At 38.1% G+C, this 21,514-nt stretch overlaps 1 long non-coding RNA gene across 9 annotated transcripts in view; it reads right to left on the reverse strand.

The window, feature by feature from the left end:
- LOC112813068 (uncharacterized) overlaps window positions 1-21,514 on the reverse strand; it is a 398,822-nt gene that overhangs the window by 198,168 nt on the left and 179,140 nt on the right. For all 9 annotated transcript variants that reach the window (XR_012377159.1, XR_012377158.1, XR_012377154.1 and 6 more), the window contains one exon: window positions 6,461-6,563. This is a non-coding gene — a long non-coding RNA (uncharacterized lncRNA). The remainder of the gene's footprint in view (window positions 1-6,460; window positions 6,564-21,514) is intronic.

The raw sequence follows: 21,514 nt of genomic DNA on the forward strand, positions 1-21,514 counted from the left end.
GTGGGATTAATGGTAGGAGTGTGGAGGGGAGTTGGAGAGGTTTCGTATGAGATTAGCCTGGAAAACTAAATAGAACTCAAACAGTGGAAACTTCTTATTTTGAAGCTTAGCAGTTTGACTTTCATTAGTGATGGAAGAAGTTTAGAGTCATCTGGTTCAGCTCAAGCCATGTACAGAGAACCCGATGTCCATAGCAATCTGCAGCCTCCTATCTTGCTGAGAGTTGTGTTTGATGAAATTGAAAGTAGAAGGAAATGGTTTGGAAGACAAGTGACTCTTGCCTCCATCTAGGTTAATTTCACAAGAACTCACACTAGGGCAATGATAATTGAAAGGGAAAGAAGGAAGCAATGACATGGGACATTGCAGATGTGGAGATGAAAGTATTCTGTGGTTGATTAGATGTGAGAAGCTGGAAGTGAGAAATCTTGAAGTTTCCAAGTATTAATGACAAAGAGAGTAAGGCAAACCCTAATGCAGATTAAAAAAAAAAAAAAAAACAAGAATACATGTGAGGAAGAGGAGGCAGAATGGTTTTAAGGTTTTAGAGTATAGATTGGTAGCTTTTAGCACATAAGTGGCAACAACCATGGATATGAATGTAAGCCCAAGAATAATAGAAAAAGTATCAAGGGCTAGACTTGGATATGTTTCCATCCACTGAATGGCTGAAGGAAAGTTATTTGTGCAAGTGGTTGGAAGGACAGGCAGAGAATTTAACCAGAGCTGAGGGTCAAGGAAGTTGAAGAAAAAGGAGGGGTTTTTAATGTTATAACAATTGTGACATATGTCAAAGAGAAGTCTCACAAATTAGAGTTAAAATATGTCTTTCACTGTTGGAAGCTGAGGATTAATTTTATGTAAATTGTACCAGGGATGGAGAAGTTTGTGCAGATGAAGAGAAGTCAGAAAGGCAGAAGTGCCCAAGAGAAGCAGAGACAGAATTTTAGGAAGTGGTGGTTGCTCCAGGAGAGTCAAATGAGATGCTCATGTTGTTCAAGATCTCATATTATTCTTATCTTCTCTTACCAAGGCCCCAAACAAGACTGAGGTCAAAAGCGGTCTTCACTCCATGTTCCACTGCTTTTCCTGCCCTTCTAGACCTGAGTTAAGCACTCTTCTAATGCCAACACTATGTCCATGGCTGGCCTTCATCATGGGAAGATTCTGGACAAGCAAAGCCAATCGTACCCCCATGTTAATAGTCATCCTCGGTAATCCTGCTGGGTACTGCAAGGATCACACGATTCACTCAAGCCTGTGTGATGGAGTCAAGCAATACCACTACAGAGTTCTAAAGAATCATATGCTGATTAAAGAAAAATTTTAAATGAAGGAGTGTTTTATTGCTGGTAATATCCTCAGGCATGGACAGTAGCTTCCAAAGTTCTGAACAACTGGAGTATACCATCTTTGAGGTTCCCACAGAATGTAGCTAAGACAAAAAGTAGAACACATTCAGACAACAAAACTCATAGGTAAATTATCTAATATTCCAGGGCCAATTTCCATGAAATGGACTGACATTGAGTTTATTTTCAAATTACATAGGCTTGCCTGGATTTGATTTATTTATGAGGTAGATCAGAGCATTACAAACAGGAACATCTGCAACATGTTTACACATGGCACTGCCTTAAACGTGGGGACATTATGGACTCAGAAATTTAATAATTTTACATGATAATTTTGAGATTAACAATAAGATTTGTTTAATGTAATAACTTTCTACACACATATCATTTTTTAAAATTAATTATATTGTGTGAGGTTATAAATTATATTTTTCTGCACTTCTATAGCAAATCACCAGACAGTAGGGGAGTTGTGTGTGCTTCAGTCATAACACATGCAGTAGAAAAAAGGAGAAAAAAGAGGTGTCTAGGTATTTTCAGTTGTACAGAAGAGCTCTTTGAGTGGACTCACAGTGACCTACTCTAGATAGGGAGCTAAGACAAGCCAGCAGAGTGAGTGTCATGATGAGTCAGCCATGTGCAAGGGGGGCACCCAGGAAAATAAGCAGGGAAAGTCAAAACCGGAAGCCTGGTGGGTGTGCACAGGTTATGGAGGACCTTTCCTACATCCATGCCCAGAAGGGAAAATATACTGAGCTTAGACACATCTGAAAGGTTGTGGCACAAAGGAGTAGGCTTCAACTGTCCTCCTATTGCTAGGAGCTAGCTGGACAGGAACCTGCAGCATCAGATTCAAACACACTGAAAGCTGCAGGTAAGAGAATAAAGAGGAGCTTGACTCTAGGAATGAGCAAAGGATGCTCAGCAGAAAACAGGTGAGGGAATCAAATCTGTGGGCACTGATGGAAAGCCTGGGGCTGCAGGGAGAAGAGAAATATCTGGCACTGGCCAGGGGTCATTCTCTGAACCCACTACTAGTTCCTTTTGTGGATGATGAGGAATGTAACTGTGGGATCTTTGAACTTATTGTGTGCACTTTGTTATACATAGAGAGTTCCCAGTGACTTAGCTATTGGGATAAATGTTGACTGAGTGGATTCTAGTGCCATGCTACTATCAGAAGACTATCTGCACATCATCTTATTTTGTTGTGGAATTAATTGATAGGTGCATACCACAAATACAAACCTGGCTCACAGTGAGGTCAAGCAGCTAATTACCCCAGATTTAAAGTGAGATTCATGTCCTTGTGTTTGTTCCCACATGCCTCGTGCAGAAGTTTTAGAAGGCTGAGGATGTGCAGCAAGATGGCCAGGACTGGGCTGGCTGGCCCATGCAGTGGTACATTTTTTTTATGCCTAATTACATGTGAAAAAAAATAGGAAAATTTCCCATAAAATATTACAAAAACCCAAAGGCATGGCTTCTCTTAAAAAATTAGAAGTTTGGCAATGACTGGGTCTGTATTTCCATGTGGAAACAATCATCTGGATAAAAGTGAGGGGGTACTTTGGGCAATTTTCTCTCTTCCTATTGTATGGAATTTAGGGCGACCAGCCATGCTAGCTTTCCTATGATTGCCCCACTTTTAGCACCAAATATTCTGTGTCCTGGGGTGCCTGGCCAGCCCATATTTCCTACCACTTCTTGGACTCTGCAACATGGGGTTGAAGGCCAGTTTACCATTTGTCATTAGCTTGCATGGTTGTGTTTTTCTCCCCAATACCCTTCTCTTCCACTGTCCCTCCTCCTCTTGTTTCTTTTATGATAGAAAAAATAATTTTCCGTCTCTCTGACTGTTTCAGAAATGCTGGAGTGAATTTTGAGCAGTCAGATTCATAGACACACAAAATAGAATGGTGGCTGTTAGGGACTGGGAAAGGAAGGAATGGGGGGTTACTGCTTAATGGGGACAGAGATTCAGTTGGGAAGATGAAAAATTTCTGGAGATGGAGGGCGGTGATGTTTGCAGAACAAGGTGAATATACTTAATGTCATTTAACTGTACACTTAAAAGTGGTTAAAAAATAAAATTTTATGTTATGTGTATTTTATCACAATAAAGAAATAGCATGAAAATAAAAGTTGTCCAGTGAAAGCTAGATCAAGAATACCAAGGGCCAGAAAAATGGAAGAGAGGACATTTCCTTGTGGAACTGAAGGTCTGTCCAACTTGTTTTCTCTGATTTTCTCATATATAGTCCATAAGACTGATTTAAGTTACTTGTCTTGTTCCTGTGAGCATTTACATTTAGATGTAGAAAAATTGAAAGGTGCTGTCTACAAGAGACTCATTTTGAACCTAAAGATACATACAAACTGAAAGTGAAGGGATAGAGAGCCATCTTCCATGCCAGTGGACCTCAAAAGAAAGCTGGGGTAGCAATTCTTATATCAGACAAATTAGATTTCAAACTAAAGTCTGTAGTTAGAGATGCAGAAGGACACTATATCATTCTTAAAGGGTCTATCCAACAAGAAGATCTAACAATTGTAAATATCTATGCCCACAACATGGGAGCAGCCATCTATATAAGCCAACTGTTAACCAAAATAAAGAGTCATATTGATAACAATATGTTAATTGTAGGAGACCTCAATACTCCACTCTCAGCAATGGACAAATCATCTAAGCAGAAAATCAACAAAGAAACAAGGACTTTGAATGATACACTGGACCAAATGGACCTCATAGATATATACAGAACATTCCACCCTAAAACAACAGAATATTCATTCTTCTCGAGTGCACATGGAACTTTCTCCAGAATAGACCACATAGTGGGACACAAATCAGGTCTTGACTGATACCAAAAGATTGAGATTATTCCCTGCATATTCTCAGACCACAATGTTTTAAAACTGGAACTCAATCACAAGAAAAAAATTGGCAGAAACTCAAACACTTGGAAGCTAAAGACCACTCTGCTCAAGAATATTTGGGTCAACCAGGGAATCAAAGAAGAACTTAAACCATTCATGGAAACCAATGAGAATGAAAACACATCAGTCCAAAACCTATGGGATACTGCAAAGGCCATCCCAAGGGGGAAATACATAGCCATCCAAGCCTCATTCAAAAAAATAGAAAAATCCCGAATTCACCAACTAACTCTACACCTTAAAGAACTAGAGAAAAGGCAACAAACGATGCCTAAGCCATGCATTAAAAGAGAAATAATTAAGATTGGAGCAGAGATCAATGAATTGTAAAACAGAAACACAGTAGATCAGATCAACAAAACTAGAAGTTGGTTCTTTGAAAAAATTAACAAGATCGATAAACCACTGGCCAGACATCCAAAAGAAAAGAGAAATTAATAAATTTATGAATTATGAATGAAAGTGGAGAGATCATAACTAACACCAAGGAAATAGAAACAATTATTAGAAATTATTATCAACAACTATATGCCAACAGACTGAGCAATCTGGATGAAATGGAGGGCTTCCTGGAAACCTATAAGCTGCCAAGACTGAAACAGGAAGAAATTGACAACCTGAATAGGCCAATAACCAGGAACGGGATTGAAGCAGTGATCAAAAACCTCCCCAAAACCAAGAGTCTAGGGCCTGATGGATTCCCTGGGGAATTCTACTGAATATTCAAAGAAGAAATAATACGTATTCTACTGAATCTGTTTCAAAAAATAGAAACAGAAGGAAAACTTCCAAACTCATTCTATGAGGCCAGCATTACCTTAATCCCCAAACCAGGCAAAGAGCCCATCAGAAAGGAGAATTTCAGACCGATATCCCTGATGAATATGGATTCCAAAATCCTCAACAAAATCCTAGCTAATAGGATCCAACAATACATTAAAAGGATCATCCACCACGACCAAGTGGGATTTATCCCTTGGATGCAAGGGTGGTTCAACATTCGCAAATCAATCAATGTGATAGATCACATTAATAAGAGGAGGGAGAAGAACCATATGGTCCTCTCAATTGATGCAGAAAAAGCATTTGACAAAATACAACATCCTTTCCTGATTAAAAATCTTCAGAGTATAGGGATAGAGGGAATTCCTCAAGTTCATAAAATCCATCTATGAAAAACCCACAGCAAATATCATCCTCAATGGGGAAAAGCTGAGAGCCTTCCCCTTAAGATCAGGAACACGTCAAGGATGCCAATTCTCACCATTGTTGTTCAACATAGTACTAGAAGTCCTAGCAACAACAATCAGACAACAAAAAGAAATCAAAGGTATTCAAATTGGCAAAGAAGTCAAACTCTCTCTTTTCACAGATGACGTTACTTTATGTGGAAAACCCAAAAGACTCCACCCCCAAATTACTAGAACTTATACAGCAATTCAGTAATGTGGCAGGATACAAAATCAATGCACAGAAATCAGTTGCTTTCTTACACACTAACAATGCAACTGTAGAAAGAGAAATTAGAGAAACGATTCCATTTACAATAGCACCAAAAAACATTAGATACCTCAGAATAAACCTAAGCAAAGAGGTAAAGGATCTATACTCTAGGAACTACAGAATACTCATGAAAGAAATTGAAGAAGACACAAAAAGATGGAAAAACAGTCCATGCTCATGAATTGGAAGAACAAACATTGTTAAAATGTCTATGCTACCCAGAGCAATCTACCTTCAATGCCATCCCGATCAAAATTCTAATGACATTTTTCAAAGTGCTGGAACAAACAATCTTAAAATTTGTATGGAATCAGAAAAGACCACAAATCGCCAAGGAAATGTTGAAAAAGAAAAACAAAGCTGGGGGCATCACGTTGCCCGATTTCAAGCTATATAACAAAGCCATGATCACGAAGACAGCGTGGTACTGGCACAAAAACAGACATATAGACCAATGGAACAGAATAGAGAACCCAGATATGGACCCTCAACTCTATGGTCAAATACTCTTTGACAAAGCGGGAAAAAACATGCAATGGAAAAAAGACAGTCTCTTCAATAAATGGTGCTGGGAAAATTGGACAGCCACATGCAGAAGAATGAAACTCAACCATTCTCTAACACCATACACAAAGATAAACTCAAAATGGATGAAATACCTCATTGTGAGACAGAAATCCATCAAAATCCTAGAGGAGAACATAGGCAGTAGCCTCTTTGACATCGCCCACAGCAACTTCTTTCAAGATACATCTCCAAAACCTAGTGAAACAAAAGCAAAAATGAACTTTTGAGACTTCATCAAGATAAAATCTTCTGCACAGCAAAGGAAACAGTCAACAAAACAAAGAGGCAACCCACAGGATGGGAGAAGATATTTGCAAAGGACACTACAGATAAAGGGCTGGTATCCAAGCTATATAAAGAACTTATCAAACTCAACACCCAAAAAACAAATAAGTCAAAAAATGGGCAGAAGACATGAAGAGACACTTTTCCAAAGAAGACATACAAATGGTTAACAGACACATGAAAAAATGTTCATCATCATTAGCCATCAGGGAAATTCAAATAAAATCCACCCTGAGATACCACCTTACACCAGTTAGAATGGCAAAAAGGGACAGGGAAAGAAATAACAAATGTTGGAGAGGTTGTGGAGAAAGGGTGACTCTCTTACACTGTTGGTGGGAATGCAAGTTGGTACAGCCACTTTGGAAAACAGTGTGGAGGTGCCTCAAAAATTAAAAATAGAACTACCCTATGACCCAGCAATTGCACTACTCGGTATTTACCCCAAAGACACAGATGTAGTGAAAAGAAGGGCCATATGTACCTCAATGTTCATAGCAGCAATGTCCGCAATAGCCAAACTGTGGAAAGAGCCCAGATGCGCTTCAACAGAGGAATGGATAAAGATGTGGTCCATATATACAATGGACTATTACTCAGCCATCAGAAAGGATGAATACCCAACTTTTGCATCAACATGGATGGGACTGGAGGAGATTATGCAAAGTGAAATAAGTCAAGCAGAGAAAGTCAATTATCATATGGTTTCACTTATTTGTGGAACATAATAATAATATGGAGGACATTAGGAGAAGGAAGGGGAAAATGAAGAGGGGGGAAATCTGAGGAAGAGATGAACCATGAGAGACTATGGACTCTGAGAAACAAACAGGGCTTGGGGGGGGGGATGGGGATTGGTTAGCCTGGTGATGGGTATTATGGAGGGCACGTACTGCATGGAGCACTAGGTGTTATACGAAAACAATGGATCGTGGATCACCACATCAAAAACTAATGATGTATTGTATGTTGACTAACATAACATAATAAAATTAAAAAAAAAATTGAAAGGATATCTGAGCAAGAGGCTGTGTTGTCTGCAAGCCTGAGTACCAGTGTAGGGGGACCTTTTGCACGGACCTTATCCAAGGTCCTTATTGGGACCTTATCCAAATAATTTACACTTATAGAACTAACATCTAAGAAATTAAAATGTATATCATAAATATTTATATGAGTGTAAAATTGACACATTGATATGATATTCTAGAAAAGCAAGACGATAGAGACAGTAAAAAGAACAGTGATTGTCAGGTGTTGGAGCAAGGAGGACAGAGCATATTTATTTAGCACAGTGAAAATACTCTATATGATACTCTAATGATGCATGCATATCATTATACATTTGTCCAAACCAAGTGAACTTTCAGGGAAACAATGAACTGTGGGGGATTACGATGTCAATGTAGGTTCATCAATTGTAACAAATGTACCAGTCTGGGAGAGATGTTGATAATAAGGAAAGCTACGTATGTGTGTGGGCCATTGGATGTAAGGGAACTCTCCATACTTTTCTCTCAATTTTACTGTGAACCTAAAATCTAAAAGAAAGTTTTTGTTATGAAATATTAAAAAAAAAGAAAACCCTTTTGGAAAAAGGTAAGACTTAATTAACTCAAAAGCAGTGAGTCCAGATGCCATGAAATCCTGGGTATAGACTTCTGTGTGGCCAGCACTGTGCATAATTTCACTCTGGCTTTCAGGGCTCAGGCGTAGCTACCCTCCGCACAGCTCTGAGTTTCATTGTCTCAAATTTGCCCCATAGAGCTGTAAGAACAAACCTTGTTTTCATTAGGGCAGGGTGTAAAATTTTGCATTTCTTATTCCAGACTTATTATATATATATATATATACATATTATATAAATGCAATAATAATATATTATAATAATATAATATATTATATAAATATATATACTACTTTGCCAAAACTACACTCTTATTTTTCTATTCCAACCATCCCTAAACAATTTCATTTTAGCAATTGCTCCTTGATTTGAGAAGAGTATATCTGTTAAGTGGTCCCAAAGAGAATCTTTTTAGCCTCCTCTCTCACAAGCTTCTGCTTTGCCTTGGAGAGTCACAGTGCTGTATTCCATCTTGTCCTGGGAATGAAGAATGTAACAATCAACAACAAGGGCTCCATAGAGTCCAGAGTTTGGGGAGTATTCTGTGCTTTCCCCTCAGAAGTGAGAGTCTGGAGTCATAGACACTCCAGGACTAAGAAACACTTTGGCCAATGATAGTGCATGTTTTTGTGTATTAAATAGAACTACACAATTGGCAGTCTCTTTCTTCTGATAGTGTGCCTTCTCCTGCCCCTTGGTGGATACAGAGGGTCAGTGGAATTTGAGCATCTACCTGACGGATGTCATCATAGGCCAAGTGTTCCATGATGCCAGAAGCCCAAAAGAGGAGGCTGAAGAGCAAACTACCAGTGGAATCTTCCAGTGCCAAAGCATGGAGTTAACCTGAGTCTTCTGGCCATACACCTGAATGTCATCTGAATTGAGAGGCTATAGCATTGAGAAGGGCCTGACCAGTCTGAAGGAATTGGGAAATGTGGGCATGGACACAGCATTTTTCTTTCTTATTTATGATCTAGTCAGCATGTCCCCTCAGTTAAGCAAACACCAGCACATTGATTGAAAATGAAACAAACAAAAAACACATTTTCAATATTCCATGGTCAGAGTGTTTTTTGCTTTGTCTTGGTTGATTTTCCTCGGGACTAAAAGTCCATGGTTACTAATATGGGATTTCCAATCTGGTAACAGGGGACAGATGTTTTTAAATTGTTTTGTGTCTGACTCAGGGCCAGACATTCACCAAGCACTTAATGAATGCCAGCTGGTTGCTTGTTGAGTGCTGTTTGAGATACCTGGCAAGTTTTCTGAGAAATCAAGCAAGGGAAGTAAATGCCTTTGGGAACCCAGAACACCACTGACATCCTGAATACCTAGGCTTAGCTCACACCAAGCAGTCTTAGTGGGGTAAGGGACTCAATAAAAGACTCAAAAGCCATATACAGTCTCACTTCTGAGGGCTTAACTCAGTGTCTCTTTATATACATTTGCAGTCTCATGCAATATGGCCTTATTTGAATAAGGTTTATATCAACATGGCCACTAAAACAGGGAGCATGGAATGAGTATGTGTATGTAGGCTTTTGAGGGTGGGATGGTGGTGAGCATTCTACAAAACCCTGGAATTACAGTAGGAAACAAATGCAGAACTTATATTATGAAATAAAATCTTCCATGATCTCATGGTCAGGTTCAGGAGGAGAGACTATTTTCCTGGATACAGCGAGATGAAAGGTCTCCTCCTTTCTTCACTGCTGTGTGGATGGCAAAAGTAGAGGGAGGTCTAGCACATTGTCTCACCACTGTGTGTGAAGAACACAGAGAATGGGCTGGGGGTACAGAGTGTGCCTACTGGGCACCAGGCATTGGTCTATACCATTCCAGCCCCATGTTGTGGGAGCCTCAGGACTGCCCTGAAGGATGATGCTCTTATAAGATGAAGGACAGGAGCCTGGGAAAGGACCAGCTGAAGCAGGCTTATTAAAGAGCTTCCTCCCTTTTAAATAAGATCAAATATATAAAGTGATTAGGATGGTGACTGGAACACAGTCAGACTAAAGAGATTTAAGCCCTTGGTTTTATAGTCCCTATTTTACAGATGACCATCCTGAGGCTCAGAGTAAGAACTGAATGACATCCAGAAAAGTGCTGATTCAACCAGAGCTGCCTTATTCCATGCCTTGTCTTTCCACGACACCCTGGTTCCAAGAACAACACAACACATCTATAATAAGATGTATGAAATCAGAAGTTATTTCTACTGGTTCAATATATGTCAAGCTTATTCAGAATCATTACTCTTACTCTTTGTTTTGTCTACATCAGAATTAGCAACATTAAAGCAATGATCCATGAAATTATCCCCAATTTATAATAGCACACCTGTAGAATAGTATTTTACATGTAAATTAATATTAAGTGAGTTCAACAGGACTGCCCTTAAAATGAGTCCCAAGGAATCCATAATGAGTGACTATTTATTTTAGCAATTCCAGAAACTATGCAAAGTGTGGGTAATTACCAAACACATCTGAAGGAAAAAAAAAACGACCTTTAAGCAAGCTGCAAATACACAAATTATCCCTTGAAATTTATATGGTTTCAATTTCAGGAACAGATGTTCTTCTCTATCATCTTTGCATGTATTTTCACATGTTATTACTTGCTTTCTAAACATAGTGAACATTAGTTGAAGCAACTCTTGTTAATTTAAAACCTAAAAGGTAGTTGGAAAATTCATCATCGTTTCTGATTGTAAGAGTGATACACTGGTCATTTAGCATCTGAACCAGTAGATAATGTAGAGAAAACATATAATTGGAACAAAATGACCAGAATTTAGAGTCATTGGCCAAGTAAAGTTTTCCTCTCTCTTTGGTTTACTAATAAAACACCTTAATCCAGGCTAGGTGCTTTGGGTTGGAGGGTGGAGGGGAGGGAGAATGATAGAACCACTAACATTCTCCATAACATTTACATTGCCCTTTGTAATTCACATTAATTCTCACTTTGATCCTTGCTATCAGGTGAACAAAGAGTTTAGTCCCATTTTACATTATACTTAAACTGAAGCCTAGGGGTTAAATGATGAACTGCAAATCTCCCCCATAGGTTGGATGGAGTTGGGATTTGATCACAGATCTATTGATTCCATGTGCATCTATATTTCCAGTTTAGAAAGGTCTTAGAGCTTATTTAATCTAACTCAGTGTCTGATACAGAAATCTCCTATATTGTAAATTGAGCATAGTAAGTATTCAATAAATACTGGCTGTATAAAGAGTAAGACAGACCATCTGATCTTGAAGAAAGTTCTGGCAAAGCAGACAGTAAGAGGACAGAGACCAAGAGGGTGACTTGGAGTAGGCTACAATGAGGATGTAGCTCCCTTCAAAAGTGGGGAAGAATAGGATGGGGTCCTGGGTATCTGAGCAAGAAGACAGTGCCCCAGATGTGTCCCAGGGAGGAAAAGGCAAACACTGGGCTGAGAAAGGGGAAGTGCATATAGCAGATGGAACAGCAAATGGACATCACAGAGGCAAGAAATGCCCGGCATGTTCAGAACAGTGAGTTAAGTATTGAGACACATATCAGAGGCATGGCATCGAGCCTGAGACATGAGGGAGAACCACATTCCAGGGCATGTGCACTCTGTTTACAGCCCAGGAAGCTTCCAGGTCAATGGTACTATGTAGCAATTAGAGGACATGCATTTGCAGAATTCTTTTATAAAGCAGAAAGTTTTACAGAAATCCCCAAAGACTTGATTCTCACTTACAATCTAATATTTGTCTTCAGTGAGAGAAAAAGTAGGGAATTGTGTATAAGCTGTAATGTATATATTTTTTAATTTTAACTTTTTTGTACTGTAGCCAGTAATGAACAATTTTTAATACCTGTGGTTAATAGAAGCTCAGAGAGCTGGTATAGACAATGGAGAACAATGAAAAACAATGAGGGATTTGATCATGAAGTACTGATGGTATTAAGATGATGGGAGACCAAGAGACCCAGAATGCCCTAATTCAGCCTCAAATCACAGCCCTTCTTTCCATAAGGCTCCCCATTATGGTATCAACCATCTCCATTTACATAGAATTAAGGACTTTCCCAGAATGCAAGTCTTTCAGTGTGAAAACTGAGAAAGACCCAGGTAACCTGAGACAGGCTGGTCACTCCATTCCCATATATGCACAAAAGTTACTAGCAAAAAGTAATCAATAATTTCTTTATCATTTGGGCATTGTTTGCTAAAACTTACTCTTTTAGCATAAACAGTGCATTAGAAGAAAAAAGGAAGTCCAGTTCCCTATTCTACATACCAATGCACATGAAATTCCAGCCCATGGTGAATCTGCTCACTGGTTGTTGTCTTCAAAACTGGGCCAATCATTGTATCATTCCCTCTTCTTGGGAAAAAAGGATGAAGGGTGGGATAGGACTTTTTCATCATATAGACTGGTGAGACAAGTTCACACTATTGAGATAATATCTGAAGAAAGTATTGAATAGAAGCATTATGCTGAGCCACCTAGCTCTCTGGGGAAGAATTTTAGGCAAACAGTTACAAATGCAAAGATGTGGAAGTGGTGGTGCTGATTTGTCCAGTCAGTGGGGAGGCCAGTGTGGCTGGGGAAAATGATGACAATGAGAGCAGAGTAGCGGCTTCAGGCCATGGTGGGAAGGGCTTCAATGGTTTCTCTGGATATCTACAGGAAGGGCATGCCAGAGCTTGTCTGCTTTGCAGAGAATTGCCTGCCAGTGGAAAAGGCAGAAGTAGGGACACCGACTCACTCTAGATGATAAAGGTAGTAGCCATGAAGAGAGTGAGAAATGGCTGGAGTTGGGATATTGTTTGAAGTTACGGCACACAGAATTTGCTGATGAAACTCATGTGAGGAATGAGAGAAATAGGGGCTTCACAGATGGCTGTAAGGTTTTAAACAGAAGGAAGGAATTACCAAAAAGTAAAAGAGGAAGGAATTACTGTTAACTGCAATGGTGAAGACTGTGGAAGGAGCAGACTGTGGACTAAAGGAATCAGGGGTTGAGTTTTGGCTGTTTTTTTTTTTAATTTAATTTAATTAACTAACATATAGTATATCATTAGTTTCAGATCTAGAGTTCAGTTATTCATCAGTGGCATACAACACCCAGTACTCATCACATCACATGCCCTCCTTAATGCTCATCACCCAGTTACCCCATCCCCCCACCCATCTCCCCTCCATCAACCCTCAGTTTGTTTCCTATGATTAAGAGTTTCTCATGGTTTTTCTCCCTCTCTGATGACATCGCTTTCAGTTTTCCCTCCCTTCCCTTATGATCCTCTGTGCTGTATCGTATATTCCACATATGAATGAAAACATATAATTGTCTTTCTCTGATTGACTTATTTCTCTCAGCTTAATCTCCTCCAGTTCCATCCATATCAATGTAAATAGTAAGATTTCATCCATTTTGATTTAACTGTGTGATGTCTTAAAAAACATCCAAATGGAGATGTAGAATAGGGAATTGGATATTCAAGTCTGAGGCCAACGGAAAGGTCCAGGGAGAGATACAAATGGAAAGCTCTCAGCACACAGATAGCATGCAAAATTATGGACACTTTCATCCATTTTGAGTTTATCTTTGTGTATGGTGTTAGAGCATAATCAAGTTTCATTCTTCTGCATGTGGCAGTCCAATTTTCCCAGCACCATTTATTGAAGAGATTGTCTTTTTTCCATTGCATATTTTTTCCTCCTTTGTCAAAGATTATGTGACCATAGAGTTGAGGGTCCATATCTGGGCTCTCTATTCTCTTCCATTGGTTTATATGTCTGTTTTTGTGCCAGTACCACGCTGTCTTGGTGATCACTGCTTTGTAATATAGCTTGAAATCGGGCAACGTGATGCCTCCAGCTTTGTTTTTCTTTTTCAACTTTTCTTTGGTGATTTGGTTATTTTTCTGATTCCATTGTTAAAATGTCTTTGCTACCTAGAGCAATCTATACCTTCAATGCTAACCCGATTGAAATTATGGACACTGATGAGATTATTAAGAGACCAGGTCCAAGACAGAGCTTTAGGCATCCCAAGATTCAGAAAGATGAGGAGGGTTCAAGGAAGGATCCCAAAATGAAGCTGCTAATGAAGTAGTTCAGAAGTCTAAGGGAAAGGAGTGACCATCTGTGCCAAATGCTTCTGAGAGGGAAGGAGGATGGGGACTGGTACCTGACTGTCTGATTGGCCCCATGGAAGTTCAAAATGGAAAAATGGAAGTAGAACAAACTTTTGTAGTTATCAGATGGAAACTATGGGAATAATATACTTGGAACCCAGCTGACCTTCTGGGACATCTTTTGGAATCCCTTGCCCAAACCTGGTGGTTGATGGACAAGCTTCTGTCCAACCATGCTCCCCTCACTTGCCCACAGGAGTTGTTCTGGAGAGTATTTTCCAGTTTAATTCTTGTATGAAACCCCTATCTCAGAACCTGTTTCCATGCAACCCAACCTGGAACATCAGAGGAATAAGATAGAGGGGGTATCAAGAGATCTAGGGGTGTATGCAAGACAGTGATTATAATATTGATTCACAAAATAGAAGCACAGTAAGGCAAGAAGTAAGAAGCTCAAGGCAGCAGGGCAGTACAAAATAGTAAGAAGTCCAATGGGTTGCAAGCCTTGGGATGCCTACGGTATAGGTGCTGGAGAGTGTGAACTGGGAAGTAACAAGCAGAGTTTCCAGAGTGCGGTGCTCAAAATCAAATGATGGAGTCATTGAGGTTAGATGGTTATAGGAAGTAGCTGAGGTGAGGTGGAGGGCAGGGTCATTGGAAGCAGGAAGGTCATGAGGTTGAGAGACAAGGGAGGCACTGGGATTATCTAAGTGGTTACTGAAATCATAAAGGAAGGACTGCACTAACATTGGTAGAGAGTAAGCAAAGAGCCCCAAATCCTCAAGGAATAAGGGGGAGTGGCCCAAAGGACTAGCTGGTGGTAAAGCCTAGTGGTGTGGACTTCCATGGAGTGGAGACTTATTTTAGCTTAAGCCTTTGCTTTTTTATGCTAAGCTCCCTTGGTGCTTTTAGCAGGCCTTTTTGTTCACAGTTTCCAAGCCTTTCTTACTTCTGCTTATAGATTCTTCATTCAGATTCTGCCCTTTATGCACCCTCAGGTGAGTAGGGCATATCTCCCCCAAAACCACAGCTTTGTTTCCAAAGAGCTGGAGCTTCTCCTTGAAGCAACCTGTTCTGAATTACCGATTTTGCTGTTCTTGGTGAGAGGTGCCTAAAATGTGAAGGGAATTTTTAATGGCTATTGAAACATACACATTTAAGTGAATCTTAGCACTTTCAAAAAAAGTCATTTCAAGAAGTTCACATGCTGCTGAGTGATACTGCCATTGTTCAAACTCCTTGTTTCTTGTTGAGGTAACCTCAGGTGTTCTTTCATACATTATTAGTGAAAACCAATCTTCAGCTTGTCAAGATATGTTACATATAATTTCAATAATTTTTATTTTAAAATAGTTTTAGACTTACAGAAAAAAAAATGCAAAGCCAGGATCGAGTTCCAATATACCCACACTGTTTTCCCTATAGTTAACATGTTAGTATGATACATTTGTCATAACTAATGAACCAATATTGACACATTATTATTCACTGAAGTCCACACTTTTCTGGATTTCCTTAGTTTGTACCTAATGTCCTTTATCTGTCTTAGGACCCCATCCATGACACCATATCACACTTAGTAGTTATGTCTTCATAGGCACCACTTGACTGACATTTCTTAGACTTCCCTATATTGATGACTCTGACATTTTTGAGGAGAATCAAAAGAAATTTTGTAGAATGTCTCTTAACTGGGATTTGTCTGATGCTTTTCTCATGATTAGACTGGGGCTAGGGGTGTTGAGGAAAAAGAACACAGAGGTAAAGTACCATTCTCATCACATGATACCAAAAGCAAATACTACCCACATGATTTAATCACTGTTGATGTTATTCTTGATACCTGGCTGAAGCAGTGTTTGGACTGTCCAATGTAAGAAAGTGACAATTATGCAGCCTAAAATTAAGGGGTGGGACACTATGCTCCACCTCCTTGAAGCTTATCTACATATATTGTCTTAAATTCCTTTACATAGGAGATTTGGCTACATAATTTTAGGCTGTTGTTTTCTTAATCACTTCCTTACTTTCTGACACAACTTAGTAATGTGCTAGGCTCATCTTGTATATTTTCTCCCCAGCCCTAAAATCATCTATTTATCCAAGACACTGTGGTCCCTTTTATTTGAGAACGGTATTAGAAATCAAGATCTGGGCTCTGTGTGTGTTCACTGCTACCATGATGTTGTTACTTTTAGGTCTTCTCAGCTGACGTAGAAAGGAAATATGTGTATGTTATTATCCCACATTCATACATATATCTGTAAATATTTCTCTATATATCCATGTATATCTACTTTAAGATAAACATGAGTTTGGGGCTCCTGGGTGCTTAGTCACTTAAGAGTCTGACTCTTGATTTCAGCTCAGGGCATGATCCCAGGTCGTGAGACTGAGTCCCACATCAGGCTCTGCACTGGGCATGGAGCCTGCTTGGGATTCTCTCTCCTTTTCCCTCTTTCTTTCCCTGCCCCTCCCTCCCTCTCTTAAAAAAAAGAGAGATAAACATGAGTTCATTCTCTGACTCTAACCCAGGGTCACATGGTCATTCCAGCCCTTTCTCTTAATTGTTCAATTTCAGTACATGTGTAGAGTGGTTTCAGAATTGCTAATTTGTACCCCAATTTGAAAGAACTTTATGAATTAGAGTACAGTATGTATATACAGTTCTTTTTGCTTTTAGTCTTACAGTCTCTATTCATTTTCAGTTACTTAGGTCACTTCATACATTTTAATACAATTAGATTGTCTAATCACTTTATGCATTCTATCCTGGGATGCTTCAACCCTCCATTTTTAATCTTTATACATTAAAGTTTACACTTTCTTCTGTTTTATGAGTTTGACAAATGTGTAGTATCATGTATCCATCATTACATTGTCATACAGAATCATATACCACCTAAAAATCCCCAGTACTTCACCTGTTCAAACTCCTGGAAATTCCTGGCAACAACTGATCCATTTACCATCTCTGTACTTTTGCTTTTCCAGAATGTCATATTAATGGAATAATACAGTGTGTAATTTTTTCCTACTGGCTTCTTTCACTTAGCAACATGCATTTCAGATTCATAGTTTGCATAGCATTTAGCTCACTCCTAAATTTTTCCACTGTATGGATGGATAAACTACAGTTTGTTTATCCATTCACCTAGTAAATGGTATCTTGGTTGCTTTGAGTTTGGGGCAACTATGAATAAATCTGCTATAAAAGTTTGCATACAGGTTTTTGGGCAGATCAACATTCTCATAACAGCTGGGCAGATATTAAAAAACACAAGTGGTGGATCACATAGCAAGACTACATTTAGCTTTGCAGGAAACTGCCAAACTGTCTCCCAGGGTTCCTATAATATTTTGTATGCCCAACTGCAATAATGAGAGTTCTTGTTGCTGCTGTGTCCTCAAGAGAAATTTGTACTGTCAGATTTGGGATTTTAGCCATACTAACAGAAATGTAGCTGTATCACTAATAGGTGTGTGTAGTGACATCCCATTTTAATTTGCATTTCACTAAATGACAAAGGATGTTGAGCATATTTTCATATGCTATCTGACATATGTATATAAAAACTCTTATATCTCAACAATAAGAAAACAAACAACCTAATATTTATAGACATATTCATTTATATCCATTGCCCATTTTTTTAAATTGCATTATTTCTTGTTATTGAGATTTAAGACTTTTGATGTTTTGGATACAAGTCCTTTATCAGATATGGTTTTTACAAATATATTCTCTCAATGACTTGTTTTTTTCTTCTTCATTTTCTTAACACGTCTTTCATAAGCAAATGTTTTAGTTTTAATAAAGTTAAACATATCCATTTTTTTCTTTCCTGAATCATGATTTGGGAGTTATATCTAAAAGCTCATTAAAACTCCCAAATTACACTAGTTAGAATGGCAAAAATTGACAAGGCAAAAAACAACAAATGTTGGAGAGGTTGTGGAGAAAGGGGAACCCTCTTACACTGTTGATGGGAATGCAAGTTGGTACAGCCACTTTAGAAAACAGTGTGGAGGTACCTCAAAAAATTAAAAATAAAGCTACCTTATGATCCAGCCATTGGGCTACTGGGTATTTACCCCAAAGACACAGATATAGTGAAAAGAAGGGCCATAGGCACCCCAATGTTCATAACAGCAATGTCTGCAATAATCAAACTGTGTAAAGAGCCAAGATGCCCTTCAACAGATGAATGGATAAAGAAGATGTGGTCCATATATACAATGGAATATTACTCAGCCATCAGAAAGGATGAATATCCAACTTTTACATCAACATGGATAGGACTGGAAGAGATTATGCTAAGTGAAATAAGTCGAGCAGAGAAAGTTAATTATCATATGGTTTCATTTATTTGTGGAACATAAGGAATAGCATGGAGAATATTAGGAGAAGGAAGGGAAAAATGAAGGGGGGAAATCGGAGGGTGAGACAAACCATGAGAAACTATGGACTCCAAGAAACAAACTGAGGGTTTTAGAGGGGAGGGGGGTGAGGGGATGGGTTAGCCCTGTGATGAGTATTAAGGAGGGCATGTACTGCATGGAGCACTGGGTGTTCTACACAAACAATGAATCCTGGAACACTACATCAAAAACTAATGTTGGTGACTAACATAACATAATAAAATTAAATTAAAAAGTAAAACCCAAAGTCACATGGATTTTCTCTTATGTTTTCTTCTTAAGAAGAAGAAGAAACTAAATTTACTTCTATATTCAGGCTTATGATCTGTTTTGAATTAATTGTGTGAAAGGTGTAAAATCTGCATTTAGGTTCATTAATTTTACATATGAATATCTCATTGCTTCAGAACCATTTGTTGAAAAGACAATCTTTTCTCCATTAAATTGTCTTTGTCTAAGATCAGTTGACTACATTTCTATGGGTCTATTTCTGGGTTCTGTATTGTGTTCAATTAATGCATGTGGTTATTCTTTCTCTACACCATGCTGTAGCTTTATAGTAAATCTTGAAATCAAATATTCTAAGTCTTACAACTTTTCTCTTTTCCAGTTTTATTTTGGATATTTTATTTATTAAAACTAATACACAAGTTTATTAAAAATAAATTTGTAAGATACAGGTTACTATGCAAAAACTCATTGCATTTATATATACTAGCAATAAACAATTAGAAATAAAAATTTTTAAATTATCATTGATAATAGCACTTTAAATTATATAGTTATGTATAAATCTAACAAAATATGTGCAGAAACTATGCTGAAAACCACAAAACTCTGATGAAATAAATCAAAGTTCTAAATAAGTGAAGAAGCATATTGTATTCATGATTAGAAGATTCAATATTTTTTATTTTATTTTTTTGAGTGTAGTTGACACAGAATATTTTATTAGTTTCAGATGAACAACATAGTGATTCAATTTCTCTATACATTATGCTATACTTAAAAGTGTCACCCTACAACACTATTACAATATCATTGGCCCTATTCACCATGCTGAAATTTTATTCACACAACTTATATATTCCATAATTGGAAACCTGCATCTTGCCCTCCACTTCACCCATTTTGTCCATCCTCCTATATCCCACCCTCTGAACTCAAAATGGATTAAAGACCTAAATGTCAGAACTGAAACCATAAAAATCCTAGAAGAGAGCAAAAGCAGTCATTTCTTTGACATCAATTATAGCAACATTTTTCTAGATGTCTACTAAAGGTAAGGGAAACAAAAGCAAAAATAAACTATTTTTATTTTTGACTACATCAAAACAAAAAGCTCTTGCCCAGCAGAGGAAACCATCAACAAAACAAAAAGGCAGCCTACTGAATGGGAGAAGATATTTGCAAATGATGTATCTAATAAGGGGTTAATATCAAAAATAAATAAAAAATAACTTATACAACTCAACACCAAAAAAACAAATAATCTGATTAAAAAATGGACAGAGGACACATTACTTAGGGATATTTTAAGTCTCTTGTTTTTTCATTAAAATTTTAGAATTAGTTTGTTGATATCTACAAGATAGCTGGAAGGGACTTTCGGAATTTATTGAATCTATAGATTAAGTAGAAAAGGTTGAAATCTTAACAGTATTGAATCTTCCAATCCATTAGTACAGTATATCTACCCATATTTAAATATTTTTATTTCCTTCATCAGTTTTTGTAGATTTCCATAAAAATACATGTACCCACGCTGTTAGATTAATAGTTATTTCATTTTTGGGTACTGTTGTAACTGTTATTTTTTTAAAGATTTTATTTATTTGAGAGAGAGAGCGAGAGAGAGAGAGAAAGCACAAGCAGTGGGGAGGGGCAGAGGGAGAAGCAAATTCCCTGCTGAGCAGGGAGCCTGACATGGAGCTCCATCCCAGGACCCTGGGATCATGACCTGAGCCAAGGGCAGAGACTAAATTGACTGAGCCACCCAGGTGCCCCATAACTGTTATATTTTTTAAATTCATATTCTAATTGTTCATTGCTGGCATATAGGGAAACAATTGACTTTTCTTCTTTATAAACCCATTAAAATGTGCAACTTAATGGTTTTAGTATATCCACAGAGTTGTTCAAAACTCATCACAATGTAAATTTAGAACAATTTCATCACCTCAAAAAGAAACTCCATATCTGCTAACAGTCACTCTCCATTCTCCCAACTCATAAATGGGTAGATAGATAGATGATAGATAGATGATGGTAGATAGATAGATAGATAGATAGATAGATAGATAGATAGATAGATGATAGATAGATAGATAATAGATAGATGATAGATAATATTCCAGTGAGATATATATCTTTTTTATCTCTTCATCAGTCAATGGACATTTGGGCTGTTTCCATAATTTGTCTATTATAAGTAATTCTGATATAAACATGCATGTATCCCTTTGAATTAGTACTTTTGTATTCTTGGGTAAATACCTACTAGTGCAATTGCTGGATTGGAGGGTAGTTCTATTTTTAACTTTTTGAGGAATCTCCATATTGTTTCCAGAGTAGCTGCACCAGTTTGCATTCCCACCCATGGTGTAAGATGGTTTCCCTTTCTCCACATCTTTGACAGACCTGTTGTTTCTTTTGTTGTTAATTTTAGCCATTCTGACAGGTGTGAGG

The sequence above is a fragment of the Callorhinus ursinus genome, unplaced genomic scaffold (genome assembly GCF_003265705.2).
Source record: "Callorhinus ursinus isolate GAN/ISIS: 27379988/994484 unplaced genomic scaffold, GSC_fseal_2.0 scaffold114, whole genome shotgun sequence".
Taxonomy (NCBI): Eukaryota; Metazoa; Chordata; class Mammalia; order Carnivora; family Otariidae; genus Callorhinus; species Callorhinus ursinus.